Source organism: Oryctolagus cuniculus, chromosome 8 (genome assembly GCF_051225735.1).
Source record: "Oryctolagus cuniculus isolate XC-2025 breed Fujian yellow rabbit chromosome 8, ASM5122573v1, whole genome shotgun sequence".
Taxonomy (NCBI): Eukaryota; Metazoa; Chordata; class Mammalia; order Lagomorpha; family Leporidae; genus Oryctolagus; species Oryctolagus cuniculus.
In genome coordinates, this window is record NC_142874.1 from 20,174,145 (window position 1) to 20,194,496 (window position 20,352).

General features: G+C 42.0%; 1 pseudogene; it reads left to right on the plus strand.

Annotated features, from left to right (window-relative positions):
* The first annotated feature begins 15,896 nt into the window (after nucleotides 1-15,896).
* LOC149124880 (ras-related protein Rab-33B pseudogene) lies at nucleotides 15,897-16,292 on the plus strand (annotated as a pseudogene).
* Nucleotides 16,293-20,352: the final 4,060 nt, after the last annotated feature.

A 20,352-nucleotide genomic window follows, 5' to 3' on the forward strand; every position in this document is an offset into this window, starting at 1 on the left:
ATGAATAAAACGAAAGAGACTGCCTTCTTGTTATTCCAGCATTTTTAGCTCAAAGCCAGAGGTCAGCAAAATTAAGACAAAGATAAAGAGGAATAGCAAACCGTTTGACCTATGGGTAAAGATACATCAACAGAATAATTAGTGTGAGTTTTTTCTCCTCCTACACACATTCTTTCATGATTTTTAAGTTCTTTTATTTACTCTTCTCTATCACTTCTCAGCCTTTTGGCTAAGATCAAGTGTATTTAGACTTTGCATTTTTCTTTAAAATAATATGGAATAATAATTTCATTTACCTTGGTGTTATTGATGCATATATATCTAAAACACAAATACAATTATTCCTAAACTAAGTAGATTACAAAATATTAAATCAGATTAAACAGTGATTTCAAAAATGAAAATTTTCAGAAATTACTGATTAATTCATATTTTGTGACTATTATTATAACAGGAAAATTAGATGTGAGACTACATATACTGAAATTTAAAAATAACATTACTACCATAATATAAGGCCACAAACAGATTTCATTCATTAAAGATCTCAAGACAATAAAAATAAAGGTGGAAGCATCATAATTCAGAATTTCAGTACATACTACAGATCAGTTATTCAGAACAGTCTGGTACTGACATGTGGAACAATGGAAAAAATTAGAACCCCAGAAATTAATCCACACATACACAACCAACTAATCTTTGACAAATGGGCTAAAATCACTCCCTGAAGAAAGCATATGGTGTTGGGAGAATCAGATTTTTCTATACAAAAGTATGAAACTAAATCCCTACCTTACACGCTATACAAAATCAACTGACAATTGATCAGTGATCTAAACCTTAGAACCATCAAATTACTAGAGGCAAACAGAGAGGAAACACTTCAAGACAGTGGCGTAGGCAAAGACTTCTTGGATAAGAAACCAGCTTCACAGGCAATAAAGGCAAAAATAGACAAATGGGATTGCATCAAGCTAAGAGGCGTCTACATGACAAAGGAAACACTCCACAGTGAAGAGGCAACTTATGGAATGGCAGAAAATATTTGCAAACTATACATCTGATAAAGGACTAATATCCAGTATCAACAATAACAAAACAAACAATTCAGTTAAGAAATGAGCTAAGAATATGAACAGACAGAAATGATGAAATACAAATAACCAACAAACACATGAAAATATGCTCAGGATCACTAGCCATCAGGGAAATGCAAATCAAAACCACAATGAGGTTTCACCTCACCCCAGCTGGAATGACTATCATACAAAAAAAAAAAATAACAAATACTGGTGAGGATATATGAAAAAGGTACCCTAATACACTGTTGGAGGGAATCAAAGGAAATGAAATCAGCATATGAAAGAGCTGTCTATACCTCTATGTTTATAGCAGCAGCTGATTACTGAATAACAAAAATGTGGTATATATACACGATGGAATACTACTCAGTCATAAAAAAGAATGAAATCCTGTCTTTTGTAAAAAAAATGGTTGCAACTGGAAGCCAAATGCTTAGTGAAATAAGCCCATCCCCAAAAGACAAATATATATTTTCCCTGACTTATGGTTACTGATACACAGAATACAAAAGAAGTGATGTATATAGCAAAAGTGACATTTTGAGATTTGATTATTGATTATAGTGCCTGTCTATACTATTTGAATAACAGTGGTTTCTCTATTTACTGTTTGTTAAATTTTTTATTTAGTGTAGTAGTAAACTTGTAATTATAAAGTAAACTGAAAGTAAATCATTGTCAGTATGGAGATATCTTAGAATCCTCATGTGAATGGAAGGGGAGAGGGAGTGGGAAAGGGGAGGGTTGCGGGTGGGAGGGACGTTATGGGGGGGGAAGCCATTATAATCCATAAGCTGTACTTTGGAAATTTATATTCATTAAATAAAAGTTTAAAAAAACTTAAAAAATAAATAAAATAAGATAAAGAAGGGAAAAAAAGAAAAAAAATAGAAACATGTAGAGGAAAAGCAACATGCTTTTGGGTGGAAAGAAAATAATTAATTTATATGCAGATACATTATATGTGGATACAATGAGTGTTTTGGAATATTAAATACGAAGGCATTTGACTTTTAGATTGAGACTCCTAACTCTGTCCTTATGCTCCCTCTCTGTATGTCGGTCCTCATGGGACCAGCTGTCCTCTTTTTCACAACCATTTTACAATGGCAGACACACCAACGGAATTACTGAAGCTTGGTGCCAGATTTATTCTGTTCAACCACCATTAAGGTCCACAGTTGCTACTTGAACATTTCAATAGTTTACTTATTTGTAGAAGTAAAAATGAAATTTCCTGGGGCCAGCGCTGTGGTATAGTGGATAAAGCCGCCACCTGCAGTGCCGGCATCCCATATGGGCGCCGGTTCAACTCCTGGCAGCTCCACTTCTGATCCAGCTCTCTGCTATGGCCTAGGGAAGCAGTAGAAGATGGCCCAAGTCCTTGGGCCCCTGCACACATGTGGAAGAACCAGAAGAGGCTCCTGGCTTCGGATCAGTGCAGCTCCGGCCATTGTGGCCAATTTGGGAGTGAACCAGCGGATGGGGGACCTCTCTCTCTCTCTCTGTCTCTCTCTCTCGGCCGCTCCTCTCTGTGTAACTCCGACTTTCAAATAAATAATAATTAAAAAAATAAATTTTGCCACACTAAAGACAGATGTTAATATTAACTAAAGAAAAACAGTTAGGACATCTCCCTCCATTGATAAATCAAATATTTAAACAGTAACTGCTGAAAACAAGATAAAAGTTTTGTTAAGCATGAAAAAGTACAGTAGAGCACAAGAGTCATGCAGGGCCAAAAATGATCCACTGCCTGTTTTGATTTGGCTCACAATTTAAGAATGATTTTTACATTTTTATTTATGTGTCTTTAAATTATTTTTCATTTACTTGAGGGGCAAAGCGAAAGCTCCCACCTGCTGGTTCACTCTCGTGGGCTGGGTTAGGGCTGGAGCAAGGAGCCAGGGGCCAGGAACTCAATCCAGGGTCCACATTCACAGGAAGCTAGAGTCTGGGCTCCAGAGCTGGGACTTGAACCCAGGAATGTGGGTTCTTAACTGCGAGACTAAATGACTGCTGCCGATTAAGTGGCTGGTGAAAAAAAATACCCCGTGATGTATGAAAATTATATGAAGTTTAGGATTTATCTAGGATATCCTGATGTCATCCTCCTTGTCCTGTGGCCCTGCCCCTCTCCTTTGTTGCGTCTAATTGATTTTCTTCCCATACACTTTGCTGATGCTCCATGTACAGAATCCTAGCTCAAGTTGTTTTTGTTTTAACCTCTTTGAACTCTTAGCGCAGCTCAACTGATCCTCCATCATCAGGCCTCAATTAATCTATTTGTGTTTTGTTGCCTGAATACCAGGTTACTGTTGCTTTTCTAACCATATTTCCCATTAGTTTCCTCCAAGTATTATAGAATCCCAATTATTTGCTGATTCCTGTGCTTTCACACTTGATTTTTTTTTTCACACTTCATTTTCCTTTCACACTTCATTTTCTCAACTCTTTGCTTGGAATAGCCCTCTGTTACAGTTTGGTTATTCCCAAAGTCCCATGTTTTAACACCTTGATCCTAGAATCTTATACTTGAAATTTTTTTTAAGATTTATTTAATTATTTGAAAGAGTACAGAGAGGCTTAGGCAGAAAGAGAGAGACAGAGAGAGAAAGAGGTCTTTCATCTGCTGGTTCACTCACCAAGTGGCTGCAACGACCAAAACTGCGCTGATCCAAAGCCAGGAGCCAGGAGTTTCTTCCGGGTCTCCCATATGAGTGCAAGGGCCCAAGGACTTGGGCCACCTTCTGCTCTCCCAGGCCATAGCAGAGACCTGGATCGAAAGTGGAGTAGCTGGGACTCAAACTGACGCCCGTGTGGGACGCCAACACTGACGCCCATGTAGGATGCAGGCGGTGGCTTTACTTGCTATACCACAGCACCAGCCCCATACTTGAATATTATGGAACTTGATTCAAGTATGTTATCTGAAGGTGTGACCTTGGAAAGTGATTGCATTGTATTAGGCTGTTAGGGTGGAAATCTTATGATCAAATCAAGGTAGCTTTTTAAAACTTTATTAATTAATTTTTAGATATTTATTTATTTGAAAGTCAGAGTTACATAGAGAGAGAAGAGGCAGAGAGAGAGAGGTCTTCCATCTGCTGGTTTTACTCCCCAATTGGCCACAACAGCTCTAGCTGCGCCAATCCAGAGCCAGGAGCTGAGAGCTGCTTCTGGGTCTCCCACGTGGGTGCAGGGGCCCAAGGACTTAGGCCATCTTCTACTGCTTTCTCAGGCCATAGCAGAGAGTTGGATTGGAAGTGGAGCAGCTGGGACTTGAACCAGCACCCATATGGGATGCTGGCATTGCAAGCTCTTTGGCTCTACCTGCTACGCCACAGCGCCAGCCCCAAAACTTTATTTTTAAAGATTTATTTATTTATTTATTTGAAAAGCAGAGTTACAGAGAGGCAGAGGCAGAGAGAGAGAGAGGTCTTTCATCTTCTGGTTCACTCCCCAGATGGCCACAACAGCCGTTGCTGTGCTGATCTGGAGCCAGGGGCCTGGAACTCCATCCAGGTCTCCCACGCAGATGCAGGGGTCCAAGGATATGGGCTATCTTCTACTGCTTTCCCAGGCCATAGCAGAGAGTGAGATTGGCAGTAGAACAGCTGGGATCGAACCAGCATCCATATGGAATGCCAGCACTGCAGGTGGCAGCTTTAGCCACTATGCCACAGTGCCAGCTCCTAAAATTTTATTTATTTCTTAAAGATTTATTTATTTATTCAAAAGAATTACAGAGTAGGAAAGAGATAGAGATTGATCTTCTATCTGTTAGTTCACTTCCCTGATGACTGCAACAGCTGGAGCCGGACTGGGCCAAAATCCAGGAACTGGGAGCTTCACTCAGATCTCCCACATGGATGGTAGGAGCCCAAGCACTTGGGCCATCTTCCACTGCTTTTCCCAGGCCCTTAACAGGGAACCGGATTGGAAGTGGAGCAGCCGGGACACGAACCAGCACCCATATGGGATGTTGGTGTCACAGGTGGCGGACTATACCCATTGTACCACAAAATTGGCCCCTCAAGGTAGCTCTATAAAGGGACAAAAATAAAACACTCATGCTCCTTGTCTCTCTGTGCCCTAGCTTGCCATGTGATCCTTACTGTGCGCATGTTCTGCCATTAGCCTCAACACACACCAGACCAATTGGGCTCCCCAGTGTTGGACTATGAACTTCCAAAACTGAGCCAAAGTAAACGTTTCGCTTCGTTTCTTTCTTTCTTTCTTTTTTTTTTTTTTGACAGGCAGAGTGGATAGTGAGAGAGAGAGAGAGAGAGAGGTCTTCCTTTTGCCGTTGGTTCACCCTCCAATGGCCGCCACAGCTGGCTCACTGTGGCCGGCGCACAGCGCTGATCCGAAGGCAGGAGCCAGGTGCTTCTCCTGGTCTCCCATGGGGTGCAGGGCCCAAGCACTTGGGCCATCCTCCACTGCCTTCCCGGGCCACAGCAGAGAGCTGGCCTGGAAGAGGGGCAACCGGGAAAGAATCCGGCACCCCGACTGGGACTAGAACCCGGTGTGCCGGCGCTGCAGGCGGAGGATTAGCCTATTGAGCTGCGGCACCAGCCATAAACCTTTCTTTTCTAAGAAGCTACTCTAAGGTGTTTGTTATAGTGATGAACATCAAACTAATATATACCTCCTATCCCATATTTTGCCCCATGCAATTCTTCCTTATTCAGCTCTGAGAGTCTCCTTCAACAACCTCCCTAGCCCTCTTTCTGCACTCTTCTGTCTTTGAACTACATTAGCACTTTCACTGGAAAGAAACAGAATCTATAAAAAGGTTAACATAAAATTTATCCATATTATTTTTTAAAAGATTTATTTATTGGAAAGAGGGAAATGGGGAGAGAGAAAGATCTTCCATCTGCTGGTTCACTCCCCAGATGGCTGCAACAGACTGAAGCCCGAACTCCAGCCTGGTCTCGCACATGGGTGGCAAGTACTTGGACCATCGTCTTCTGCCTTTCCAGGAACAATAGAAGGAAGCTGGTGCAAAAGTAGAAACAGAAAGCGTAATTTGAACCAGTGCTTTGATATAGGATGCTGGCATCACAAGCTGTGCTGCATCACTGGCCCCAATATGTATGTTTTATTCAAGCCCACGAGACACGAGCACATGATTTCCAATAGTGTCTTGCTCAGTTCCTAAACCATGTAGTGGTTACCTAGGGGATAAGTGTAAAATGTACAGAGGCCACGCGATTGGTCAGCTGCCCTGGAAACGCAGAATTGAGGTGATAAGGGAAGCTAGTGAAAAGAAAAAGCTAAGTAGAAGAGGTATTTTGAACATAAAACCAAAGGGTTTTAGTAACTGGCTTGTATTTTAGATGTGTATATGTGTTTTTAAAGATTTATTTATTTGAAAGGCAGGAATACAGGAAGACAAGGAGAGGAGGGGAGAGACATATCTTCTATCTGCTGGTTCACTCCCCAAATGACCACAACAGCCAGGGCTGGGCAAGGCTGAAGCTGGGCACCAGGAGCATCTTCTGGGTCTCCCACATGGGTGCAGGGACCCAAGCACCTGGGCCATCCTCCACTGCCTTCCCAGATGCATTAGCAGGGAGCTGGATCTGAAGTGAAGCAGCCAGGGTGGAGTACCCATATGGGATGTCAGCACAGCAGGCGAAGGCCCCTAGTTATGAGTTTTTTTTTAAACTTTATTTATTTGAGATGGAAGATCTCTCTCTGTCACTCTGCCTTTAAAATAAATAAGTTATTAAAAAAAGAAAATGAGATTAGCAGTTGATGTATCCTAAGAAGAATGCTCAAGAATCTTGTGATCCCTTAGACTCAGAAATCCTGGGCCAGTTTGGAGCTGGTCTGAGAAATTTGGATTTGCTGAGATTTGGTCCTGGGACCTACAGAGTACAAACAAGGTTCATTTTCACAGACCTGGGCCTTCCCATAGTGTGAAGGGTCCCTGGCACCAGGTCAGAGCTCCCATTGTTCTTCCAGCCCATTTCAGAAGGGTGGTTCTTGGACCACTTAAAAAGATGCTAGCATTAGTGTGTGTGCTCAGAGGTGGTGAGAAGAGAGAGAATTATTTACTTCCCTGGAATCTTTCATCAGTGGGAAACCCCATGCTTTAGAATTCTGTGTTAGGACTCTGTGCAAATTTGTTGAAGCAACATGGGAATTTTCTCATTTCACATAACTGAAAACCTCGCAGTTGGTTCCTGCTGGCCAGTTCCAGCAACATCCTACATGCCCATTCCTAAACTATAGTTGCTGTGGGGAGTGCCATGTTCTGATTGGCTAGACCTTGGTCACATGCCCAGGGGTTCGCATGGGTGGTAAGCAGGGAGGGTGGTTTCCCCGGAGTGATGGGCTGCTGCTAACAGAAGTGGGACTGGATGTTAGAGTGGCTGGAGCAGGAAGTGTTCCCTAGAGAATCAGGCAGCCCAGGTTTAAATCCTGGCCTAAACACTTACTAGTTTTATGAGAACTATTTTTTCTTTTGGTATGTAGAGTAGAAATGTATATATCTGATATATGGAACCAAGTGCAAATTTTTAAAATAAATTGTGGCTTCCTGGGAGCTCACTGAACCTACACTGGTTCTGAATGCTACCAGTTCATGAATCATTGTTTGCTCGATTCAACTCTATTAAATTTTTTATTTTTGCCGGCGCCGCAGCTTACTAGGCTAATCCTCCGCCTTGCAGCGCTGGCACACCAGGTTCTAGTCCTGGTCGGGGTGCCGGATTCTGTCCTGGTTGCCCCTCTTCCTGTCCAGCTCTCTGCTGTGGCCAGGGAGTGCAGTGGAGGATGGCCCAAGTGCTTGGGCCCTGCACCCCATGGGAGACCAGGATAAGTACCTGGCTCCTGCCATCGGATCAGCGCAGTGGCCATTGGAGGGTGAACCAACGGCAAAGGAAGACCTTTCTCTCTGTCTCTCTCTCTCACTGTCCACTCTGCCTGTCAAAAAATTTTTTTTTTATTTTTAAGGTATTTTAATTTCTTTTTAAAGATTTATTTTATTGGGCCGGCGCTGTGGCTCACTTGGTTAATCCTCAGCCTTGAGGAGCCGGCATCCTATATGGACACTGGGTTTTAGTCCCGGCTACTCCTCTTCCAGTCCAGCTCTCTGCTGTGGCCAGGGAGTGCAGTGGAGGATGGCCCAAGTCCTTGGGCCCTGCACCCGCATGGGAGACCAGGAGGAAGCACCTGGCTCCTGGCTTCGGATCGGCACAGCACCGGCCATAGCGGCCATTTGTGGAGTGAACCAACGGAAGGAAGACCTTTTTCTCTGTCTCTCTCACTGTCTATAGCTCTACCTGTCAAAAAAAAAAAAGATTTATTTTATGTATTTATTTGAAAGAGTTACAGAGAGAGAGAGAGAGAGAGAGAGAGAGAGAGAGAGAGAGAGAGAAAGGTCTTCCATCCAATGGTTCCCCAATTGGCGGCAATGGCCAGAGCTGCGCCAATCCAAAGCCAGGAGCCAAGAGCTTCTTCTGGGTCTCCCATGTGGGTGCAGGGGCCCAAAGACTTGGCCCATCTTCTACTGCTTTGCCAGTAGAAGTCGGAGTTAGAGAGAGAGAAAGGGAAAGACAGAGAAAGAGAGATGTTCCATTCGCTGGTTCATTCCCCAGATGGTTACAATGACCGGCGCTGGTCCAGGCTGAAGCAAGGATCCAGAAGCTTCCTCTGGGTCTCCCACGTGAGTGCAGGGGCCCAAAGCTTGGGCTCTCTTCTGCTGCTTTCCCAGGCCATTAGTCTGGAGCTGGATTGGAAGTGCAGCATCCAGAACACAAACCAGCATCCATATGGGATGCCAGTGTTATAGGCAGTGACTTTATCCACTATGCCACACCCCAGCCCATGTTAAATTTTTTACATAAATAGGAGCAAGCATTGTAGCACAGCCACTGCTTGTACTACTGTATCCCATATCACAATGCTGGTTCCGATCCCAGCTGCTTAGCTTCTAGTCCAACGTCTAGAATGCATCTCAAGAGGCAGTAGGTGATGGCTCAAGTGTTTGGGCTGCTGCCATCTTCAAGCGAGACCCAGAAAGTTCTAGACTCCTGGCTTAGGGCCCAACTGTTGAGGACACCTTGGGAGTGAACCAGCTGATGTCTCTTTTTCTCTGTTGTTCTGCCTTTCAAGATGAAAACTGGGAGCCAACATTGTGGCATAGCAGGTAAAACCACCATCTACGATGCTAGCATCCCAAATGGGTGCCAGTTTGTGTACCAGCTGCTCCACTTCCTATCCAGCTCCTTGCTAATGGCCTGGGAAAATAGGAGAAGGTGGCCCAAGTGCTTGGGCCCCTGCTGCCCACATGAGAGCCCTGGTAGAAGCTCCTGGCTCCTGGCTTTGGCCTGACCCAGTTCTCGTTATTGTAGCCATTTGGAGAGTGAACCAGCAGATGGACAATCTCTCTCTCTCCCTCCCTCCCTCCCTCTCTCCCTCCCTCCCTCCCTCCCTCCCTCCCTCCCTCCCTCCCTCTCTCCCTCTCTCTCTCTCTCTCTCTCTCTCCCCCTTTCTCCCTCTCTCTCTTGCTTTCTCCCTCTCTCTCTCCCTCTCTCTCTGTAACTCTTTTACATAAAATAATCTTAGAAAAAAAACACAGAAAATAATTCTTTAAAAAAGATGAAGATAAATTAAACTCTTAAATAAACTTTAGTTTCTTAACAGAAATAGCAAACCTTACAACTATTTAAAAGGAATACTTTCTTTAAAATGAGGAATTTAATGTATAATTAATGAAAGGGATAAGGAAGAAAGCAAGCAGTGGGAGTTGGGAGGCCCGAGTCAACCCCAGCATCGCCACCAACTGTGTGACCTTGACTCACCAAGTTTCTCGAATTTGTTTCAGTCTTAAAAGTGGGACTGCTTGGAGGAATTTGGGAGCAGTAATCTTAGCTTTCCTCTGCATATCCTTTCCCTGTTTTTAAAAAACACATTACCATCTCTCCTAAAGGAATAAGCAACTTTAAACTGGGGCTTAGCACATTCCAAGTAATACCAGTGTGGGCCCAGTTGGGCCATCTTCCCTATAATATATAAGTATTAAGTTGGAGGAAGTTACTTTGCAAATATCCTAGTTTAACATTTGCCAAACTAAAGAGTTCCAGAGTGGCCTTCCCTCCTTACCATGAACTCCACTCAGAGCTAGACCTCAGGAGTTTTCTGGGCTGTCATGGGGTTTGTTCTGCTGGCATCTGTCAGTCTCTCTTTCGGTCAAAGTTGGCATCTGTTGTCCTGTCCTTTCTTGGCTGCAGCCTCTCTGTTCGCTTGCCCTGGTCTCCACAACGTGCAGGCCTGGAAAACAGCAGGCAGCATAGCAGGGTGCCTGTGCCCAGGTCTTGATCCGATTTAGTAATTTCTTCACAACATTTTTCTTTTCTAAATGCCCCATTAGCTTACTAATTAATAATTTTGAGCAAGATTTACAGAATAGGAATATCATTGAGTTAGTCCCTTCCAAAAACAAAGGTTTTCTTATCGTCACTACTTACATTTGTGGAGGACTTCTGTAGTCCTTTGAGGCAGGGCTGAATTCTGTGCAATTTTTTTTTTAAAGTTTAATTTTTTTAACTTATTAGAGAAAGAGAAATTCCATTTCACTGGTTCACTCTCCAAATGCCTGCAATGGCTGGAGCTGGGACAGGCCAAAACTGGGAGCTGGGGATTCAACCCAGGTCTCCCATGTGAGTGACAGGAACCCAGTTACTTGAGCCATCACCACTGGCTTTCCAAAATCTGCGTGGGTGGAAACCCAGATACTCCAGTGTGGGATGTGGCCATCTTATTCACTAGGCTTAACTCCTACTCCTGTAGTTTCTTTTTATTAAAGAAATGCATGTTTGTTTGGAAAACAGAATAGCAAAACTAATAGGAGAAATTGCCTTAAAAATAACCATTATTAATATTTTGGCATATTTCCTTTTATGTGCTTTTAAATTTTAAAATTTAAACAAAATATATATGATATTATATAGGATATTATAAATTGTTATTCACCAATGAAATGATATGTAGACATCTGAGCTACAAAAAATGCCTTTAAGAGAGAAGAAATCTGGGGGCTGGTGCTGTGGCATAGTGGGTAAAGCTGCTGCCTGCAGCCCTGACATCCATATAGGTGCCAATTCAAGGTCCCAGCTGCTCCAATTGTGATCCAGCTCCCTGCTAGTGCTCCTGGGAAAGCAGCAGAAGACACCCAAGTACTTAGGCCCCTGTGCCCACATGAGAGACCTGAAAGAAGCTTCTGGCTCATTGCTTCAGACCGGCCCAGCTGCTGCCATTGCAACCATTTGAGAAATGATATAGTTCATATGCCATAAGATTTGACCTTTTAATATATACAACATAGTGATTTGTAGTACACTCACAAAGACTGTATGGCCATTATTGTGGGGAGCAATTCGGACTATATTGTTACTGGAATTAAGATTTATTCTATGCATCTGCTCTCCCACAATATGGCGCTGGGAGAGAAGTAAACAGCTTCTACCCAGCTGCCTCTCACCAACTTGACAAGCTGCAGGACTTGCTCCTGATTGGAGAGCAGCGTACTCGGCGTGTGGGCAGCCGAGTTGGGATTGGCAGAGGAGGACTATAAAGGAGGAGAGAGATGGCATGCACCGGGAACATCTATGGGGAACATCTGAGGGAACCCGTGCAGCCCCCCAGAGAGCCGGCCGGCGGTGTGCCGCTCCCCTGCGGAAGTGGGGAATGTGGCCAGGGGGAACTGCCCTTCCACGGAGGTGGAAGGGATAGTAGCCAACCCGGGAAGAACCAGCAGCAAACCCGGGGAGGGCCGAGCAGACGAAAGAACAGCGCAGGGTCCTGTGTTGCTCCTCCATGAAGAGGGGGAGCGACAATTATCACTGTCTAATTCCAGAGCATTTCATCACTCTATAAAGAAATCCCATACCTATTGGCAGTCACTCACTACCCTTCCTTCCCTCACACCCTGGCAACATTAATCTAATTTGTCTCTATGGATTTGCCTATGTCAGACATTTGTTGTAAATAGTATCTCACAAACGGCAACCTTTTATGTCTAGCTTCTTTCACTTTGCATACAGTTTTCAGAATTCATCCATGTTGCAGCTTGTGTCAGTACTTTGTTCCTTTTCCTGGCTGAATAATGTTCCATTGAATGGATAGACCATATTTTGTTTATCCATTCATCAATTGATGGATATTTGAGTTGCTTCCACTTCTTGGCTATTATGAATAATGATGCAATGAACATTTGTGTACAAATCATTGTGTTATTATATGTTATCAGTATTCTTCAGTGTGCCAGATTTGACTGGGTCCTATGGCATCTCTCTGTTTCATCTTTTTTTTTTCCTAATAATTTGTTAATTTGAATTTCAAATAACATACAATTAGCTATTTTAAAATGAATGAGTCAGATATTTTGTGTATCTACAATGTTATGCAACCACCACCTCTATCTAATGATAAAATAGTTCCTTTAATCCAAAGTAAAACCCAGTACTCATTAAAAAAGATTATTTCCAGAGTGGGCATTGGGCATAGCCGCTAATCTGCAGCCCATATCAGAGAGTGCCTGGTTTGAGCTTCCAGTCCAGCTCCCTGCTAGTGTGCACCCTGGAGGGCAGCAGTGATGGCTCAAGCACTTGGATCCATGTGAACCCACAGGGGAGACCAGATTGTGTTCCAGGCTTCTGACTTTGGCCTGACCCAGCCCTGGCTATTTGTGGTTATTTGGGGAGTGAACCAACAGATGCAAGATCTTTCTCTGTCTCTCTGCCTTTCAAATAAAATGAAAATAAGAATTGTGTAAAAAATAGTTTATTCCCTTCCCCTAGCCTCTGGTGACCACCAGTCTCTATTCTGCTTTTATGGGCCTACCTGTTTTTGATACTTCATGTGAATGAAATGGAACGTGTGGCCTTTTGTGTCTGGTGTCTTTCACTTGGCATGTTTTGGAAGTTTATCCATGTTATTGCATGCATCCGTAGCACATCACTGCTTTTTGTGGCAGAGTAATATTTTGTTTTACTTTTTGAGGAACTGCCAAACTTTCCCAAAATGACTGCACTATTTTACATTCTCTCCAGCAAAGCTTGGGCGTTCCAGTTTTTCTGCATCTTTGACCACACTTACTATTGTCTGTCTTTTTTATTGGAGCTATTCTGGTACATGTGAAGTGGTATTTTGTTGAGGTTTTGGTGTGCATTTCCCTGATGATTGATGATGTCCGTTTCATGTGTTATCTGACCATTTATAGATATTCAGAGAGTGTGATTTGGATCTTTTTTTACCAGTTTTTAAACTGGGCTGTCTTTTAACTGAGTTGTAAGGCTCTGGACCCGTACCAGATACATTTTATTTGCATATATTTCCTTCCATCCTGTGAGTTGTATTTTCACTTTTTTGGTACTGACCTTTGAAACATAAACATTTTAAATTTTTAAAGAAATATTTATTTATTTATTTATTTATTTATTTGAAAGTCAGAGTTACAGAGAGAGAGAAGGAGAGGCAGAGAGAGAAAGATGTCCTCCATCCACTGGTTTACTCCCCAATTGGCCACAGTGGCTGAAGCTCCGCTGATCGGAAGCTAGGAACAAGGAGCTTCTTCTGGGTCTCCCACGTGGATGCAGGGCTCAAAGGCTTGGGCCACCTTCTACTGCTTTCCTAGGCCATAGCAGAGACTGGGATCGGAAGTGGAGCAGCCAGGACTCGAGCCAGCACCCATATAGGATGCTGGCACTGCAGGCAGCGGCTTTACCTGCTATGCCATAGCGCTGACCCAAAACATTTTAAATTTTGATGAAGTCCAATTTATCTATTTTTTCTTTGGCTGCTTATGCTGTAAGCATCATATCTAAAAAACTGTTGCTAATCCAAAGTCACAAAGATTTACCCTGTGTTTTCTCTAAAGACCTTTAAAATTTTAGCTGCTACATTTAGGTCTTTGAGCCATTTAAAATTTTAGTATGTGATTAGAGGTAAGTATCTTGCCTCATTCTTAAAGATTTATTTGTTTATTAGAAAGGCAAAGAAAGGGGCCAGTGCTGTGACACAGCAGGTTAAAGTCCTGGCCTGAAGCACTGGCATCCCATATGGGCGCTGGTTCGAATCCCAGCTGCTCCTCTTCCAATCCAGCTCTCTGCTATGGCCTGGGAAAGCAGTGGAAAATGGCCCAAGTCCTTGGGCCCCTGCACCCACGTGGAAGACCCAGAAGAAGCTCCTGGCTCCTGACTTTGGATCAGCTCAGCTCTGGCTGTTGCAGCCATTTGGGGAGTGAACCAGCAGATGGAAGACCTCTCTCTCTCTCTGTAACTCTGTCTTTCAAATAAATAAAAATAAATCTTAAAAAAAAAAGAAAAGAAAAGCAATGAAAGAAAGAAAGGGAGAAATGGAAAGATTGATCTTCCACCCACTGCTTTACTCCCCAAATGTCCACAAATAGCCAGGGCTGGGCCAGGCCAAAGCAAGGAGCCAGGGAATCTATCTGGATCTCGCAAGTGAATGGCAGGAATTCAAGGAATTCATCTGCTGTTTCCCCAGGCATGTTAGCAGGAAGCTGGATCAGAAGCGGAGTAGCCAGGACTTGAACCAGGATTTCAGTATGGGATGCAGGCATCCCACATGGTGGCTTGACTCTCAGTGCCACAAAGCTGCCCCCATGGGCATGTTCTGACAACCTCAAAAAAATTTTTTTTTTTTGACAGGCAGAGTGGACAGTGAGAGAGAGAGAGAGACAGAGAGAAAGGTCTTCTTTTGCCGATGGCAGGAGCCAGGTACTTATCCTGATCTCCCATGGGGTACAGGGCCCAAGTACTTGGGCCATCCTCCACTGCACTCCCTGGCCACAACAGAGAGCTGGCCTGGAAGAGGGGCAACCGGGACAGAATCCGGCGCCCCAACTGGGACTAGAACCCGGTGTGCCAGTGCCGCAAGGCGGAGGATTAGCCTAGTGAGCCGCGGCACCGGCCAACCTCAAATCTTACATCTACTTTTTGGGCTATCTTCAGTATCCCCCTGAATTTCCATCTACTTTGTACTGTTGTATGAGGAGGCACCAGGTTAGGCATCCAGTTACTATGTTGAACATCTGTAGATAGCATAAGCCTTTCAGTTTAAAGTTATCTAAGCAAATCTGTCTCTAGTCTTTCCCACTCTGACAGAACTGCTCATGATTCAACTTTTATTTTTAAGAAATTAAACAAAGGTTGGATAATTATCTAGTGGATAATTCTAAATATGATGAGTTATATTTATCTTTATTCCTCAAATTCCCCATATTTCTACTAGGAGACATTGGAATAGTGTGTGTGTGTGTGTGTGTGTGTGTGTGTGTATTTGGAGGCTGGGCCTCATAACTATGACAATCTTTCCTACATCTAATATTTTAGATTATACTACTGAAAGGTAGAGTAACATTTAGTAACCAAATTTATAGGAATTAAGCGCTTAAGGTATTGCAAGAACCTGATATATGTATATATTTTCTGTTAACATCTTAAAATAAGTTTTGGAAGTATAGTTTTATCCAAACAAACTTGATTTACTGACACTTAGTAAATTGAAATACTTTTTCTGGCCCTTGTTTTACAATTTAACAATAATGAGACTAGTATGCATATCCCATAGGCAGCACTGACAAAGACAGTTCTATAGAAGGGAACAGAACAAAGTATAAGTGAAGAAGTACTGAGGCTCATACAAAGGTAATTCAATGTCTCAATCTGTATAATTGGAATAAAAGTTTCAGTTTTCCTCTTTTTTTTAAAAAAATTTCATTTTCAGATCCAGTTATGGGACACAGCAGGACAAGAGCGATTCAGAAAGAGCATGGTGCAGCACTACTACAGGAATGTCCACGCTGTTGTCTTCGTGTATGACATGACAAACATGGCCAGTTTCCACAGCCTGCCATCTTGGATAGAGGAATGCAAGCAGCATTTGCTAGCCAATGACATACCACGGATCCTTGTGGGAAACAAATGTGACTTGAGAAGTGCCATTCAGGTTCCCACAGACTTGGCACAAAAGTTTGCCGATACACACAGTATGCCTTTGCTTGAAACTTCTGCTAAAAACCCCAATGACAATGATCATGTGGAAGCTATATTTATGACCTTGGCTCATAAGCTTAAGAGCCATAAACCATTAATGCTTAGTCAACCCCCTGATAATGGAATTATCCTGAAGCCTGAACCAAAGCCTGCAATGACGTGCTGGTGCTAAATATCTCTTGATTATACTACCAATTTTGACTTAAAGAAATACTTTTGAAGTATGACAGTGATAATCGTAAGATTAACTCTCAAATATAATGGCTCATCCTGACACTTTAGTATACATCATTGTCATGCTTTTTATTTTGTATCTACTTAAGAAGTTTGTCACTGTGACAACACAAGGAAAAAGTTGGTTTCAGATGTCATTGAAATGATGAGTTGAATCAGAATATTTTTTCTTTGGAAGTCCAGTGAAGGAAGCTTCAAATGAGAGCATGGTGGGATTTTAAGAATCAGTACCTGCTCATTCTGTGTTCCTGGGACTGAAAAAAAAAAGTAAGAAGTTAGTACACACCTACTGTTACCTTCCTTGGGAAGTGTTCTTTTAGGATAGAAATTCGTATTTGCCTCTTCCCTGAGTTCCTTCTTTGTTTTATCAAGGTATTTCGGTATGTTATTATGGAGTCAAGACTTTGGTCTAGTGGGGAGAAGAAGGCATAGAATATTTTCTGTGTCTCAGTCCATAAGGAATGACTTTTCTACTGGTTCTAGAAGCTTGACAGTTCTAATTGATCAGATCAGATCTATAAAAATCATTATTTTCAAAAGAATAAATTATTATCTTTACTAAGTTCTAGTAAAATATGCAAGTATAAGTCAGATTTTAAGCCAGATGAAGTGGCAAGGAAAGATGCTTTGTATTTTGTTTTGGTGTCTTTAAGTGAGGAGAACAAATTGGGAGTATTTGGAGGAGTTGTGATTTGGAGGAGAGGTCAACATGAACCTGGCTCCTGGCTACCACAGGGGAGCTTATTTTTAGGTTTTAGTAATTTCAAGTCCTGTATCTCATTCTCTCCTCTTCCCCAATCAATTTAATGATTAGATGCTAAATTAACAAATCAACTTCTAGTTGGATTATAGCTCTGAGGGTGTGCCTGATTACTATGAGTTGACATGTGTTTCTGTAATATTATTGTGTTATATTGATTTTTTTTAAAGTGTTTAAATTTTGTGGCCACAACGAGCTATTCCTCCTTGGTATGGGAAATTAATTAGATATTGAAAAATATCTTGTCTGTTCCTTGGTAATGGGAAGCATATTTCCAAGTTTTTTTCACTCTATATACTTTCATTGTGAATTGAAGACTTTGCACATAGAAAATAGCACACTTGCTGTGAAGCTATTTACATAAATGGAATGTAAGCCATGTCTTTCACTGAGGTGTGCACCTTCCCAGTTCTGACAGATGGCTCTCCTTGATCATTTCAGAGGAAATGAAGCCAAAAGATGATTGTACTTAGTGTATTTTCACAACGTGGGAAACCAGCTAAACATTTAATCTAATCTAGTTTAGGGATCTTGTTCTGGCATTATCGTGGTCTTGACTGGAACACTTCATTAGAAAAACCAGGTAATTCTATTAAACAAGCTCACCTGACACTAATAATTATAAGAAACAATTAGTTTTAAATATTAGAGTTTGTATTGGCTTAACATGCATCTAGGGAGAGAAACCCATTTTTCTTAATCATGCCAGAATTAAAAAGTAAAAATTGTTTACTTTTATCTAAATTAACATTGGTTTGTAACTATTTTTATAGTCCAACAATGACTGCTGTAGTAAATATGAAAGGTATAATAGTTTTTCTAAAGAAGGGAATGTTGTTTTTCAAAACATTTTCTAAAGTGGAGAAGAAAGTTTACAGACTTTAGAAGCATACTTATGTTTTTTTCAGTATTGTTACCATGATTTTAAAAAAATAAATCAACTTTCTTTTTCTAAGAAGTTAATAGTATTCTTTACAGTTATGCAAGAGGAGTTATTTTTTCACTTTAATATTTATTAATTTAAAAATATTTGTATCTCATTTGTAAAAACTTATTTTAATTTTTTTGTATGTATCTTTTTATTCTTAAAAAGAACATACTTAGTTCATGGGGATAAAGCTTTTAGGTATATTCCAAAATATTTATGAAACACCTCATTGATTGTTGAGAAATCACTTCCAAAATGGTGGGACATGCCTATTTAATTTTTTTGAGCACATAATTGCACAGTTTATGTACATATATATATATATATATATATGAATTTATTTTATCTGTGACCTTTAGTTGAAAATATCAGATGTGTTTTGGAAAAGTCAGTTAATTTGAGAACACCAAAGGAAACGACCCCAGAGCCTGATGTGCTGATTACAATGCTTTATGGAAAGTACGTTGTTGATAGATGTTTCCTCATGAAGTCTCAACGGAAGTTACGTTTGTTGTGGAATAGTGTCATTGTTACATTTTCCCCATGAAGTTCAATAAAACAGCTTTGCCACAAAGCAATTGTCTTATGTCCTTCATTTGCTTAGGGGCATACAATCTTTTTTCCCTTGGATTTTTGCATATTATATAATTTAAGGGTACTTCAAAAGATTTATGAAACAGTTAAAACTTAAGTCTTGAGGATTTCTGGCAAGATGGCGGAATAGGAAGGGAGCACACTGATAGTCTGGGGAGAGATAGTTTAATAAAAGTGGAGATACTGCAGGTTCAAGGAAGAGTAGGGGAGGAAACAGCAGAAGAAACTCTTCCGGAACGCGTGACTCACAGCGGACCTGTGTGGAGAGCGTGGGAGCCCACAGTTCGGGACATCAGCTGCAGACTCAACACACCAGCGCTGGAACGCGAGGTGAGCCGAACCTCAATAGACTGAGACACCGGCAGGCAAGCGGAGAGAGGAGACTAGAGGGAACGACCCCGGGGGGGGGGGGAAGTTCACAAGGCTAACTGGAAGAGAGAGAGAGAGAGAAAAAAGGGTGACTAGTACGGACACGGGTTTCTCTCTCTCCGCTCACCTCTCAAGGGCGAGCAAGACAAAGAGCAGGCGCCATCTTGGACATACGTCTTAAGCAGAGTGACCTCAGGTCTGCACCGGCCCTGAGCCTAGCAGAAAAACCTGACTCTGGGCGGGGCGAATTAACAGGAGATTAGGAGCTAGTAAATTTGTGGTGCTACTGAACTGAGACTGTGAAAAAAGAGACGGTGGAGGAGAGAACTCACGGAATTCACGTGAGCACTCTCCAGAGACGCTACAATTCCGTAACTTTGGCAACCCAGTGGGAGGCTGAAGGAGAATTTGAGCCCACTCTGAGGGCCGAACAGATTCCCTGTGGGGATCTTGGGAAAGAGCTTCCAATCTCTGGCTCCTGTGGGTATATCATTTGCCTGCTAACTACCTCCAACTTCGTTCAGCTGTGCGGAATTACTTCCCTTTTGAATCAAAAAAAAAAGAGAGAGAGAGAGAGAGATTTACCACGCCTAACCTGGGAGTGTCACCTTTGGCACACCAAACAGAGCTCTCAGGCCACACCCATCTCAAGCCCTAAGGCTCCATCAAAAACAGATAGTCCACTTAATCTAGAGTCATAGTATAACAAGAAAAAGCACCACAGTGAAGAAACCAAATATCTCCAATATGCCAAATAACAAACGCAAAAACCGAGATAATAAAAACAAGGAAGTCACCATGATGCCCTCCAATGAAAAAGACACCCCAATTCAAGATTATGAAGATGATGACATAGAAGAAATGCAAGAAGCAGATCTCAAAAAATTGATAAGAACATTAAGAAGTTCTCAAAAACAAATTCTTGAACTACAGAAATCCTTAATGGACAAGATAGAAAATCTCTCTCGTGAAAATGAAATATTAAGGAGGAATCAAAATGAAACGAAACAACTAGTACAACAGGAAACTGTGATAGTGACTGAAGTGAAGAATTCAATAGATCAAATGAAAAACACAATAGAGAGCCTTACAAACAGAATGGGTGAAGCAGAAGAGAGAATATCGGACTTAGAAGACAGAGAACAGGAAAGGATACAGTCAGACCAAAGAAAAGAAGAGGAAATTAGAAATCTGAAACATATTGTCGGGAATCTTCAGGATACTATTAAAAAACCCAACATTCGGGTTCTAGGAGTTCCTGAAGGCATGGAGAGGGAGAAAGGATTAGAAGGCCTTTTTAGTGAGATATTAGCAGAAAATTTCCCAGGTTTGGAGAAGGACAGAGAA